Consider the following 14,715-nt stretch of genomic DNA (forward strand, 5'->3'; position numbering starts at 1 on the left):
TGGTCACACACCCTTCAGGGTGGGGGTCCCCACTGGGATGCCTGGCCAGTCTGGGTGAGGGGCTGAGTGCTGTTTTCAGGCTGACGGGTGACTAAAGCTCCCAACTGGTCCTTTTTTTCCTTTTTTTTTTTTTTTTTATTCTGGGTCAGCTTTAGCTCTGGCTCCAGCTCTGAGGCTTCTGCTGCTGAAAGAAGGTATCTGGTTTGTTTTGTTCTATAATCGAAACACTGTATAACTCCAGCTCTGAGATCCCGGCCTCGCTGAAAGCAGGTTTCTGGGGTTTTGTTTAGCTTCTATATTTGTTACAATGTTTCTTAAACTGCAGGCTCAGAGGCCGGCAAAGCAGGCGGGGAACGTTGGTTTCCTCCATTACTGAAGCAAGCAAGCCTCAATTTAGTTTCCAGCTGCCTGGCTGCCGGCCGCCATCTTGGCCTGCAGTTAATTTGCATATCTTGCTGATTAGCCAATGGGAAGGGTAGCGGTCGTACGCCAATTACCATGTTTTTCTTTTATTAGATAGGATTGTGGGTATACAGATGGAGACCTAGTTCTGCCCTTCTTTTTGTAACAACTTGCAGTATTCTATATTATGGATGGAGGAATATTGCATTTTATTTACACAAGTTCTATTGATGCATATTTGGATTATATACATTTTATTGCTATTTTATTAGTTTCTACAAATTCCTGGAAGTGAAGTTAATTTGTCAGTTCATTTATTTAAATTTTGTTATAAACATTTATATTGTTTTTATATATATTTTACTCTTTCCCTAGTATCTGGACATGATCTATTTTTAAGTCTTTGACATTCCCATAGATTAAAGGAGTTATTTCACTATTTTCATTTTTAAATAATTCTTTTTTTGTTTTGTTTTGTAATCCTCACCCAAGAATATTTTTCCATTGATTTTTAGAGATAGTGGAAGGAAAAGGAAGAAGAGAGAGAAACATTGATGTGAGATTGGTTGCCTCCTGCACTCACCCTCACCAGGGCCAAGGGTAGAGTCTGCATTCTAGGTATGGGCCCTTGATCAGAATAAAACTCAGGACCCTTCAGTCCTTAGGCTGACACTCTATCCATTGTGTCAAATGAGCTAGGGCTCACTATTTTCATAATATACATTTTTAGTGCGAAGAAAGCAGGGTGATTTCTCATATTTTTGTTGGCCATTTGCTTCTATCTTGCAAAATTGCTTTTTTGTGTTCTTTGTCTATTTTAAATGTTGCTTTTCTTTAATTATTAATTTATAAGGACATTTTTTACAATGAGATTGTTTTATATATGTGATTATTATATATATGTGGTAATATGCAGCCCTTTATATTATGGATATACTACTAATTTGTTTTGCTTTTTCTGTACTATTTAAACATTTTATAAATTATATATTTTATAACTTATTTTCAAATGTATAAAGTGAAAGATAAATTCTAAAAAAGATCAGCAGAAATCTTTTTAGCCATATCTGCTCCCACTTCCATATCCTCATTAGTTATCATTAATAGTTCCTTTTGTATTTTTTTTAAAGAAAACATCTTTATTGTGGTATATTTATATAAAATAAACTGCATTTATAATAGGATCCAAGAAGGGGAGCTTTATACTAACTTCTATTTATACAAATGGCGTTGACAGAGTCCTCGTGGGAGGAGAAATGTACACTGTGTAAACCGCAACCACAGCTCAGGTGCTGAACCTGTCCGTTACCCCAAAGGTATCCAACGTTTAGACCATGTCCATCTAATGTGATTTTTATATGGTTAGCTCTTAAATTTATTATTTTGCTGTTTGCTTTTAATTTGTTCCATTACCATTTTGCTCTCTTCCCCCACCCCACCCTTTAATGGATTCTCTTGTATTTCTTTCTCTTTTGAAATGCATATATTTTATTATTTCAATGTATCTCCTTGTCAATTTATTAGCTATAATTCTTTGTTTTGCTATTTTGGTGGTTGTTACTTAACTTGTAATGTGTATCTTTAACTTTTCACAGTATTTCTTCACAGAATAGATGTCACTTCATATAACATATGAGAACTTTGTCCTGGCCAGTGGTTCAGTGGTTAGAGCATCAGCCCATGCACCAAAGGGTCAGGTTTCAATTCCTTGTCAAGGGCACGTACCTGGTTTGCAGGTTTGATCCCTGGCCTGGTCAGGGCATATACAGAAGGCAACCAATCGATGTGTCTATCTCACATAGATGTTTCTTTCTTTCTCTCTCTCTCTCTCTCTCTCTCTCTCTCTCTCTCTCTCTCTCTCTCCCTTCTTCCTCTCTCTTTCCCTTCCACTCTCTCTAAAATCTTTGAAAAAAAATATCCTCGGGTGAGGATTAATAAATAAACCAAAAAAGAACTTTATGATAACATACTTCTATTTTTCCCCTCTCAACATCTGTTCCATTGTTGTAAAAAATTTTAGTTTTATAGATGTTATAATCTTCACATTATGTTACATTTTGTTTATAGTCAGTTATTGTTTAAAGGCATTTCAATAATAAGAAAAACTATTATGTATTTATTCACAAAGATATCATGTCATAGTTGTTCATTCCTGTGTATTAGATTCATATTTCCATCTGGGATAATTGTCCTCGTGCCAGAGGATGTTCTTTAATATTTCTTATATTTTTCTGCTGACAATGAATTGTTTCAGCTTTTTTGCATTTAAGATTATATTTATTTGGTCTCTCTTCTTGAAAGATATTTTTTCTGAGTATAGAATTCTAGACTGACAATATGTTTTTAGTACTTTAAGGTTGTTGCCCTACTATCTTCTGGCTTACATACTTTTTTGTTTAGTTTTTGTTTTGTTTTTTTAATCCTCAGTGATATTTTTCCACTGATTTTTAGAGAGAGTCAAAGAGAGAGGGAAAGACAGAGAAAAATATCGATATGAGAGAAACACATTGGGATGGGGAGGAGCCTGCAACCAAGGTAGGTGCCCCTGACCAGAATCAAACCTGGGACCCTTCAGTCCTGACACTCTATCCACTTAGCCAAACTAGCTAGGGCTTACATAATTTGTAATGATAAAGCTATAGTCCTTCCTTTTTTCCTATGTCTGTAATGTGTCTTTTTGTTTTGCTACTTTTATGATTTTCTCTTTATTATTGATTTTGATCAATTTGATTATGATGTGCCTATTGTTCTTTTAATCCCATTCTTGTGATTGGGATTTCTTGAGCTTCTTGGATTGTGGGTTTATTGTTTTCATCAAATTTGGAATAATTATTTCTTCAAACATTTTGTCTATCCTCCTGTCTTCTTATTATTATGGGTTATAAGTATATGTATATTAGGATGCTTACAGTTGTCTCACAGGAGACTGATGCACTTAAATTTTTTTTATCTGCTTTATTTTGCATATTTCCTAATGTTATGTGTTCAAATTCATTAATCTTACAACTTGTCTGTATTGTTATTATTTGTGTCCAGCATTTTTTCACATCAAACTTCGTAGTTTTCATCTCTAGAAGTTTGATATAAGTGCTGTTTATATATTCTGTGTCTCTCCCTAACTTTGAGAACATGAAATCTGATTATAGTAACTTCTAATTTCCCTGTTTCCTAATTATTACACATGTGTCATTTCTGGCTCAGTTTTGATTAACTGATTATTTTCTTTATGTGTTGTATTTCCCTGCTTCCTTGAATGCTTGGTAATATTTGGTTAGATGTAAGACACAGTGAAATGAATTTTGTTGGGGAATTGATATATTTTTATTCCTATATTCTTGAGCTCTGTTTCAAAGTGCAGTTAACTATCTAGGAAATAATTTTGTCCTTTGAAATTTTGCTTTTTTTACTTTTAGGCATTTCCAGAGCAGTGATCAGTATGAAGTTAATTTCCCCACTTTTAAGGTAAGACCTAGAATACTCAGCTCCATGAATTATGAATTATTTTAGAGTGGACAGTGGCTTTCCCACTATTCACAGCCCTGTATGATCTCTGGTCATTGTTCCCTCTGTGTTTTGGGGTTGCTTTTACCCCAGACTTGTATAGTTTCTTCTCATGCATAAGTGATCAATATGTAGCTGAAAACTGAAAAGGGACTCCGCCAATCTCTGGGATTGTTTTTATATGAAGTCCTCTTGTACCCAGCAGTCAGGCACTGCATAATGACATATTGTTTAATGTCAGGCTGCATATATGCTGCTGGTCCCATAAGATATAATGGACCTGAAAAATTCCCATCACCTAGTGACATTGTAGCCATTGTAACCTCATAGTGCATTCATGGGTTTGTGGTGATGCTGGTATAAACAAACCTATTGTGCTGTCATCATATAACAATATAGCACATGCAATTATGTACAGTACATAATACTTGAAAATGATAATGTACAACTATGTTACTGTTTTATGTATTTACTGTACTATACTTTTTATTATTTTAGAGTGTACATTTTCTATTTATATAAAAATTTTGTTGTAAAAGGTATGTCATGTTACACCAGCAGCAGCCTCATAACATCTCGTTTACTAAGTCTCATTTGTGTGATTTTCTCTTGTGCTTAATTTAATCTCACTATTTTATATAGTAATATGATGTACAAGTTTGGAACCTAGGAGCTATAGGCTAAACCATATAGACTAGGTGTGTAAAAGGCTTATACATTCTAGGTTTGTGTTAAGTGCACCCTACAATGTTTGCATGAGGACAAAATTGCCTAATAACACATTCCTCAGAATGTGCCCCATTGTTAAATGATTGTTCTTTGTCCTGCAAACTCTAGCTGCCTTGTTCTCCCTAAATACACATCTTCATTTCCTCAGTGCAGGAAATCTGCCTGGCTCTTCCTTCCTTCCCCTCTTCACTGTAGCCTGGAACCTCTGGAGGTGGCAGCTAGGGCAAGCATAGGGTGAAATTTGAACAGTTCCTGTTTCTCAGGGATCACTGTGTTTTATTCACTGATATCCATTGTCTGGAAACTGTTGATTCATATATGTTGACTTTTTTTTTTTTTTTTTTTTTTTGGGCAGGGGACTACACCCATTTACTCTTTTGCAAACTTGCCTGTGAGTCAAATGCATAAAATTTTCTTTTAAAATCTAGTCAGGCCCTAACTGGTTTGGCTTTGTAGATAGAGTGTTGGCTTGCGACCTGAAGCGTCCTGGGTTCAATTCCAGCCAAGGGCACATGCCTGGGTTGTGGGCTCGATCCCCACTAGGGGGAGTGCGGAAGGCAGTCGATCAATGATTCATCATTGATGTTTTAATCTCTCTCTCCCCCCTTCCTCTCTGAAATCAATTAAAAAATGTATTTAAAAAATCTAATCAGATTATATCAATCTCTTTTAAAACCTTCCTGTGCCTCATTTTGTCCTTATTGTTAACCCTAAACTCTCCACTAATGTCCCAAAGCCTTGTATAAATAATTCCACTCCTTATTGATTTCTGTCTTTATAACATTCTTGTGAGTTATAAATTAGAGTTATAAATTTTTCTTGCTTCTCTCTTTATAACGAGAAATATAGTGGTTCATATATATATTGTTCTTCAGTTTGCCATTTTTACTTACTAATACAGGGTGAGGTAAAAGTAGGTTTATAGTTGTGAATATGGGAAACATAGTTTATTCTTGTATTATTATTTATTAATTATTGTATTATTTTCCATGAAAACAACTACTTTTGCCCCACTCTGTATATCCTGTAGATATTTATGTTTCAGCACATACAAATCTATGTTTCCTTTTTTTTTATCCTCACCAAGGATATTTTTTCCATTGATTTCTAGAGAGAGTAGAAGGGAGGGAGAAGGGGGAGAGAGAGAGAGAGAGAGAAACATCCATGTGAGAGAAACACATCAATTAGTTGCCTCCCTCACGTGCCCTACTGTGGCTGGGGAACCTGCAACTTGGTACATGCCCTTGACTGGGAATCAAACCCTTGACCCTTTGGTCTGTGGGGCCAATGCTCTAACCACTGAGCCTCAGCCAGGGCTATGTTTCCTTTTTAACAGCTGCATCTTATTTTGTGAAAGAATATACAATTTGTTAGCTTATAATAAGTTATGATATATCTTTTTAATCCATACAGAATCTTTATGACCTTTTCCTGACTTTTAAGTATATTTAATTTAAAACTTACAGCTGTATAAATAGGTAATTCACAAGTTCTAATCTTTTGGTCTCCTGAACATAGTGTCAGCTAATGGGACTAAGGTGAAAAATATTTTTTGTGTCCAACTTCAAAGTCTTTGTAAAAATTAAAATCTGACTTTTTAACTTTAAATGTCTGTTAGTTTCCTTTAGAAAAATCTACTCAAGAGACTGTTTTGGAAATTCCTTTACAAGAGCCATAGCTGCCAATGTTTGTCTTAGCATGTCTGTTGCCATATGTAGTACATATGGATGCACAGGGGTTTAGGGAAAGGGGTGTGGGGTTTGTTTGTGAATAGCTGAGACACCACATTCATATAAAAGTAATCCATGGGCTGTAAACATATATGCATATATTTTCCATTATACGTAAAAATACATTATGTATATATATATCATCTTATATAATAAAGAGGTAATATGCAAATTGACCATCATGCCCTCACAAATGGCTGCCCCCATGTGGTCACAAGATGGCCACGCCCATGTCATCACAAGATGGTTGCCCCAATGTCATCACAAAATGACCACCACAAGATAGCCAGCAGGGGAGGGCAGTTGGGGGCAAACAGGCCAGCAGGGGAGGGCAGTTGGGGGTGACTGGGATGGCAGGGGAGGGCAGTTAGGGGGGACCAAGCTGGCAGGGGAGTGGTTAGGGCATGATCAGACTGGCAGGCAGAAGTAGTTAGGGCAATCAGGCAGACAGGCAGGTGAGCAGCTGGGAGCCAGTAGTCCTGGATTGTGAGAGGGATGTCCCTGTGGGATCCAGCCTAAACCAGAAGTGAGACATCCCCTGAGGGGTTCCAGATTGGATAGGATTCAGGCTGGGCTGAGGGACACCCTCCCAGTGGATGAAATCATCCACTGGGCCTCTAGTATCTATGATATTTAATAAGGTCACAGTTTTAATTTTTTAGATTTTCAATTACATTTTAAAAAATAGAAATATTTCAACAAATAAAATTGCTTACAATTTTTTAAAATTTTTGAACATATATTTTCTCTTGAGCCATTATTATTGGGGGAAAAAAGACATTGTTCATTTAGTCAGCTTTGTTTACTTAGGATTGGGCAGAATGTTTGAACACACAGTAAGTCTAAAAATGTATTTGTTAAAAGAATGAATAAATAAATGAATTTCAGAGTTTTAATAGGAAAAATTTACTAACAAAGTTAGCAATATGTGTTAAGTGACTGGCCATCTTCAAAAGCTCATCATAATTTCAGGTTTTTATATAATAATATCTGTGTCAACACAATTAAGTCATTCATTAAAATATAACCCTTGCCCTAGCCCAGTGGTTGGCAAACTGCGGCTCGCAAGCCACATGCGGCTCTTTGGCCCTTTGAGTGTGGCTCTTCCACAAAATACCGACTTCTGTGCATGGGTCACGAAGTTTCAGTTGCACTGTACATGCATGCCCACACGTGGTATTTTGTGGAAGAGCCACACTCAAGGGGCCAAAGAGCTGCATGTGGCTTTGCGAGCCACAGTTTGCCGACCACTGCCCTAACCGGTTTTGCCCAATGGATAGAGCATCAGTCCATGGACTTAAGGGTCCCAGGTTTGGTTCTATTCAAGAGCACATACCTTGGTTGCAGGTTCCCTGACCCTGGTTGGGGTGTGTGCAGGAGGCAACCAATTGATGTAGCTCTCTCACATCAATGCTTCTCTCTGTCTCTCCCTCTCCCTCCCACTCTCTCTAAAAATCAATGGAAAAATATCCTTGGGTGAGGATTAACAACAACAACAACAACAAATATCTATATACTAGAGGCCCGGTGCACAAAATTCATGCACGGAGAGGGGGTTCCCTCAGCCCAGCCTGCACCTTCTTCAATCGGGGACCCCTGGCTCCTAACCGCTCACCTGCCTGCCTGCCTGCCTGGTCACCCCTAACTGCCTCTGCCTGCCTGCCTGATTGATCCTAGCCCCTCTGCCTGCCTGCCTGATCACCCCTAACTGCCTCTGCCTGCCTGCTTGATTGCCACTAACTGCCCTCCCCTGCAGGCCTGATCATGCCCCCAACTGCTCTCCCCTGCAGGCCTGATCTTGCCCCCAATTGCCCTCCTCTGCCTGCCAATTTGGTTCTGATTGGGCAGTTTCTATGCCAGTCAGCGTCAAAAGCTCTGCCTCCTAAGCAGCCATTGGCTCCCACACTTCACCCAGATTTGGTTCTGATTGGTCGGTTCTGATAGTGCTCTGGGCCTATCAATGGGGACTGATCAGAAAGGTGGGGCTGATCGGAACCCCCGGTGGAGGCCTGGAGAGAAATGGAGGCGCGGCTGCTGGCCCAGCAGGGAGAGAAAGAGAGAGACAAGTGATGATCAATAGCTGCCACACAGGCTATGGATCAGACCCTGCTTCTCTCTTCAGGCCTCTCTCTGGGCCTGATTCGCAGAACCCTCAGCAGTCAGTGCTGGGTCACTGTGCCTGCAGCCACAGCAGTCAGCACTGGGTCACCAAGGCAACCCAGCACTGACTGCAGAACTGACTTCGGTTGGTCGAGACTCCGGTCGTGGTGCATCCAGCTTTTTTATATATCCTATACTAATAAAAGAGAAAAATGGTAATTGGCGTACAACCGATACCTTTTTCATTGGCTAATCAGCGAGATATGCAAATTAACTGTCAGCCAAGATGGCGGCTGGCAGCCAGGCAGCTGAGAATAGGAGGCTTGGTTGCCACAGCGATGGAGAAAGTCAAGGATCCCCACAGCTGCAGGGCTCTGAGCTCCTGAAGCAACAACTCCAAAAGATACAATGTTTTAATTATAGAAGCTAAAAGATGGTGGTTAATTTGCATACTCAGGCTCCAAGCAGAGCGAAGCCAAACAGCCCTGAAGCAGCAGGGCAGAGAGGCCTCAGGGCCTGGGATCAGCGGAGTCGAGAGGCCTCCCGGCCCCGCCATCAGCGGAGCCTAGAGGCCTCCCGGCCCCAGTGATCAGCGGAGTCGAGAGGCCTCCCGGCCCCGGTGATCAGCGGAGCCGAGAGGCCTCCCAGCCCCGGTGATCAGCGGAGTCGAGAGGCCTCCCGGCCCCGCCATCAGCGGAGCCAAGAGGCCTCCCGGCCCCAGTGATCAGCGGAGCCGAGAGGCCTCCCAGCCCCGGTGATCAGCGGAGTCGAGAGGCCTCCTGGCCCCGCCATCAGCGGAGCCGAGAGGCCTCCCGGCCCCAGTGATCAGCGGAGTCGAGAGGCCTCCCAGCCCCTGTGATCAGCGGAGTCCAGAGGCCTCCCGGCCCGGTGATCAGCCGAGAGGCCTCCCGGCCCCTGTGATCAGCGGAGTCGGAGGCCCTGCGATCAGCGGAGCCGAGAGGCCTCCCGGCCCCAGTAATCAGCGGAGCCGAGAGGCCTCCCGGCCCCAGTGATCAGCGGAGCAGAGAGGCCTCCCAGCCCCGGTGATCAGCGGAGCTGAGAGGCCTCCGGGCCAGGGATCAGGGGAGCCGAGAGGCGTCCTGGCCCTGGGATCAGCGGAGCAGCGAGGCTTCCCAGCACCGGGATCAGTGTGACAGGGTGCGGAGCCCCAACCCCCCTGATGGGCCCTGCTCTGTGCATGACAGGAGTGGCGCTGCAACCTCCCTATGGACCCTGCCTTGAGTGTGACAGGGGGCGGTGCCCTAACCCCCCAATCGGCCCTACCCTGAGCATGACTGAGGGTGGCATCGCAACCTCCCAATCCGCCCTGCTCTGTGCATGACAGGAGGCGGGGCCCCAACTCCCCAATGGGCCCTGCTCTGAGCCCGACCAGGGGTTACACCTAGGATTAGGCCTGCCCTCTGCCACCCGGGAGCCGGCCTAAACCAGCAGGTCCTTATCTCCTGATGGGTCCCAGACTGTGAGAGGGCACAGGCCAGGCTGAGGGACCTCCTCTCCCAACCCCGAGTGCACAAATTTTTGTGCACCGAGCCTCTAGTTAGAATATAAAAGGTTAAGTGTCCATCCTTCCCTCTGACCAGTAGCTATAATGTGCACTGACCAGCAGGGGGAAGACGCTCAATGCAGGAGCTGCCATGATGCACGCTGGCCATCTATATATATGTAAAGAGCCAGGAACCATTGCAACTGAACGGACAACTGAACAGACAACCAAACAGGCTGTGTGGGGTGACCAGGCTGGCAGGGGGGTTAGTAAGGGACAAACAAATGACTGTACACTAGGGTGCATGGGGAAACCAGGCTTCAGGGGTGTTAGTGAGGGACAACCAAATGACTGAACAAGCAGGCTACATGGGGCAACCAGGCCGGCAGAGGGAGGCAGTAAGGGGCGACCATGCTGGTGGGGGCACTGTTAGGGGCAGCAAGGCTGGCAGGGGGTGCAGTTGGGGGTGACCAGGTTGGCAGGGGGTTGCAGTTGTGGGCGACCAGGCTGGCAGCAGAGGCGGTTAGGAGTGATCAGGCTGGCAGGGGGCCCAGTAGAGGTGATCAGGCAGGCAAGCAGGTGAGCAGTTAGGAGCCAGCGGTCCCAGATTGTGAGAGGGATGACTGACTGCCGGTTTAGGCCCGATCCTAAGACAGTCGGACATTCTCCGAGGGGTCCCAGATCAGAGAGGGTGCAGGCTGGGGTGAGGGGACCCCCCCCATGCATGAATTTCATGCGCTGGGCCTCTAGTCTATAATAATAAAAGTGTAAAAGCCTAATTAGACCCAATGTCCTTCCGGATGCCCTTCCTGTTGAAGCCAGGGCTGTGAGGGAAGCCTGAGTCCTGGGTGACTGCTAGCAGACCGAGGGAAGCCCAGGTCCCAGGTGCCTACCAATGGCTGGAGGGCAGCCCAGGTACTGGGTGCTTGCTGGCAGCTGAAGGAAAGCCCATGTCCCAGGTTCCAGAGGGAAGCTGGTGCCAGCAGCCAGGGGAAGGAAGGCCTACTCTTGGACAAATTTTGTGCACTGGGCCTCTAGTTAAAAAATAAATGGTACCATAGACCTGGTGCTGACAAACCAACACTTGGTTTCCCCCAAGTGGGACACAGGACCCACCACCAACCCAGAGCAACACTCCACCAAATCACAGCCAATGTTGTCAAGACCCCATGGTGCTAAATACAGCCCATGACCCAGCCCAGCCCTGAAAAGGTCGCTGTGGTCGCCGGGTAATGATGTCACATAGCAACACCTGGCTTCCTCTCCCTAGAGATTATCCTCCTTGGAGTTTCTTCAGCCCAGGAACATGACTTGCTTTATAGCCAGGTGCAAACATTTTATAGTTCAACCAAATGTTTGTGAAATGTTTTCCCATACCTCATCTCATTTGATCCTCACAGAAGTCCTGGAGTAGGTAGATAGGAGAGTCAGTAGAATCCTATTTTCATTAGCAAGACAATGGAGATTTAGAAAATTTAGAAACTTGACCCAACTGAAAAGAAGTAAGAAATGGTGGAACTTGAAAATGACTTCAGATTTTCTCCCTGTGCAGAATATAGTCAAACACTGCTATAGTTAAATATTTTACCCTTTTTTCTCTCTGTGTGAACTACAATAATAATCTGCTTTGTGTTGATATTTACTGCTGTGCTGCTGACAATTACCTGAAAGAGAAGTTGGGGTATTCACTGGGCTGGAAAAAGTTTAGCTAAATCAGAAAACAGGTCTAATTAAGCAAGTTTATTTATATATATATAAAGCTAAGTTGACTTGTGCATGTGTGATACATATAAAGCTCTCACTGGCGCTAAACGCACACCCGTGTGTTTTGATCTGTCATTGTTGATCGTGAATTTGGTTGACATTTCTATTATAGATAAAGGGTGAATAGCAATATTAAAATATTTCTTTTAATTAATTTCCTTTCAATGTGCACAAGTCCATGCACCAGGACAATAATTATATATATATATATATATATATATATATATATATATATATATATATATATATAATCTCCCTTGCCCTTGCCATAGGATCTAAGCTCTATGAGGACATAGATGTTTTGTTTTGCTCACTACTATATCTATTGCAGCCATAATAGTGAATGACATATAGTACATGCTCAATAAATATTTGAATTAATAATTTTGAACATGTTTTTAAAGAAAAATAAAAAACGTTTTATATAACTACATCAATTATAACGTTCAATCAACATATATAATTAGGATTTTATGCTGGTATATACATAATAAAATACTTTGATAAAAGAGACTTAATACCAATATGGTTTTTGGTAGGTTGAATTCATCCATGCACTAAATATAGGTTATTATTGATTCTAGTTGATAAGCAATGAGAGGTCCTGACAACCCAATAAGGGCAATAACCCAAGAACCCAATAAGAGCAATAAGAAACCAAAACTTCATAGAGAATCTGAGGAAAGAAAAAATTTTCACTTTTTTAAAAAGGTTGCTGGCAGAGATTTTTTTTTAAAAAAAATCTTGGGATAGGATTGAAAAATATGAGGAGAGGATATTGAAGTATGGCATTATTATTGCCATTTTAAAAATATCTATCAGGGGAGTGCCTAGGACTTTCAGGAAGAGAGACATCTTATAGAGCCTATAGATAAGCAAAATTATGAAAAGCAATATTGAGAGTTGGGATTTGTTCTATGGTAACATTATAAATGAATAAAAGACTTGTGCTGCTATAATTGTGGTGCAAAATAATGTCTCAGACAAAAAAATCCACCTTTGTGAACCTATTTGTTTCTGATTACACATCTTCCTGGTGCAGAAGCACCAGGGCAGAGCAAGCAGCAATGGCGTCTCTGCGACTCCTCGCCTCTCCGTGACTCCACGTCCCCGAGTGCCAGCATCTCCGCGAAAGAGCCACCCTCGCTTTCTGACCCGCTGCAAGGCCATTCCGCCTCTCCCCGTAGGGGTCTGGGACCTCAGAATCTTGCCCCAAACAAGCTCAGTGGATTTGAGAGTTTGTAACCCCTTCTGATTGAAAAAAAAACGCACATCCAGTTGCAGCCTGCCCGGCACGCGACTCCGTACCTCTGTTCTTGGCGCCTCTGCATATCCTACTCAGTCTCAATGCACTTCTTTCTTTCCTTCCGGTTTTAGAACTTCCACTGGGCCAGCTTTCCCATGGTTCTGAATGATAGCTGTTTGTCTTATGGTTGGTAGTTTCAATGTTGTTGTGGGAGGCAGCACGCACAGGTCTATACCTTATGCCACCATCTTGGTTCTCCTGTGTTGCATTATTAATTCAAAATCTTTTCTAATTTCCCTTGAGACTCCCTTTTTTACATATGGGTATTTAATGTTTTTTAATTTCTAAGGTTTTTTTTTCTGTATCTTTTGTTATTGATTTCAAATTTAATTCCATTTAAGGTTTAAGACCATACTTTGACATAAGTTCTTTTAGATGTGTTAAGGTTTGTGGGAACCACACCAGTCCCTGGATAGTCAAGGCCAATGGGAGCACAGAGGCCTTGTTGTCAATACACCAGAATGGCCAAAGCCGCTCTGAGCTTGAGCCAAATCGTGGTGCCCAAGACCAAGATACCATGATAGGGTGCAAGGACACACAGTACACTGTGCCTTTCTGTAACCCAAATGATTGATGTCACTGTTGGCAGCTAGCCTTCTTTGTCTCTGGAGTAACATACAGGTTACTGACCAGGAGTCTGCTAGAGCGAGCAGGCAGCTGAGCTGAGCAGAGGCTACAGAGCTCAGAGGAGAAAGGCAGTAGGCACAGGAAATGTAGCTCCTTGTGTGCAGGAGAGGCTAGAGAGCTCAGACGGAGCTGAGAGCTGGTACTGCCATGATGTAAGGCCAGGAGCTCATAAAGAGCTCAGGTGTAGCTACCATGTTAACCAGCCAGTGTGCTGAGCAGGGGAGACAGGAGAAGCTGCTGAGCCAGAGAGGCAAGAAATGCTGCTGAGGTTGTAACTCTAAGGTTGTGCCGCGACTATGTAAGGCAGTGAGTTTAGACTCGCAGTGGTTCTCAACCTTCTGGCCCTTTAAATACAGTTCCTCATGTTGTGACCCAACCATAAAATTATTTTTGTTGCTACTTCATAACTGTAATGTTGCTACTGTTATGAATCGTAATGTAAATATCTGATATTCAGGATGGCCTTAGGCGACCCCTGTGAAAGGGTCATTCGACCGCCAAAGGGGTCGCGACCCACAGGTGGAGAACCGCTCGTTTAGAGGCAGCGTGCAGGTGCTCAATAATAGCTGTGGGTTCAGAGACTGATGCTGCTTTGTGGGAAAGATGTACATGTTAACCAGCCGGTGTCTGGCTCCCTGCCTGTATGGACTTTGCTATGAAGAAATATCTTGTCTGATGGCTATATGGCCACAGGCGTCTGTAATAAAGATTCATTTTTTTTCTTTTTTTTAAAAAATATTTTTATTGACTTTTTCTACAGAGAGGAAGGGAAAGGGAAAGAGAGTTAGACACATCGATGAGAGAGAAACATCAATCAGCTGCCTCCTGCACACCTCCCACCAGGTATGTGCCCGCAACCAAGGCACATGCCCCTGACCAGAATCGAACCCGGGACCCTTCAGTCCTCAGGCCAACGCTCCATCCACTGAGCCAAACTGGTCAAGGCTAAAGATTCATTCTTATACACCCACCACTTCTCATGGCTCCTCCGTCTAAGACTCGGTGTCCTAGGAGATCCAGTCCCAGGCAGAGGGGCTTAGACCTGACACCTG

The 14,715-nt window shown here is 42.9% G+C and overlaps 1 pseudogene; it reads right to left on the reverse strand.

Moving 5' to 3' along the window:
* The window catches only part of LOC132229668 (E3 ubiquitin-protein ligase SMURF1-like), a 32,490-nt pseudogene extending 19,590 nt beyond the window's left edge, over positions 1-12,900 (reverse strand).
* Positions 12,901-14,715: the final 1,815 nt, after the last annotated feature.

The sequence above is a fragment of the Myotis daubentonii genome, chromosome 3, assembly GCF_963259705.1.
Source record: "Myotis daubentonii chromosome 3, mMyoDau2.1, whole genome shotgun sequence".
Taxonomy (NCBI): Eukaryota; Metazoa; Chordata; class Mammalia; order Chiroptera; family Vespertilionidae; genus Myotis; species Myotis daubentonii.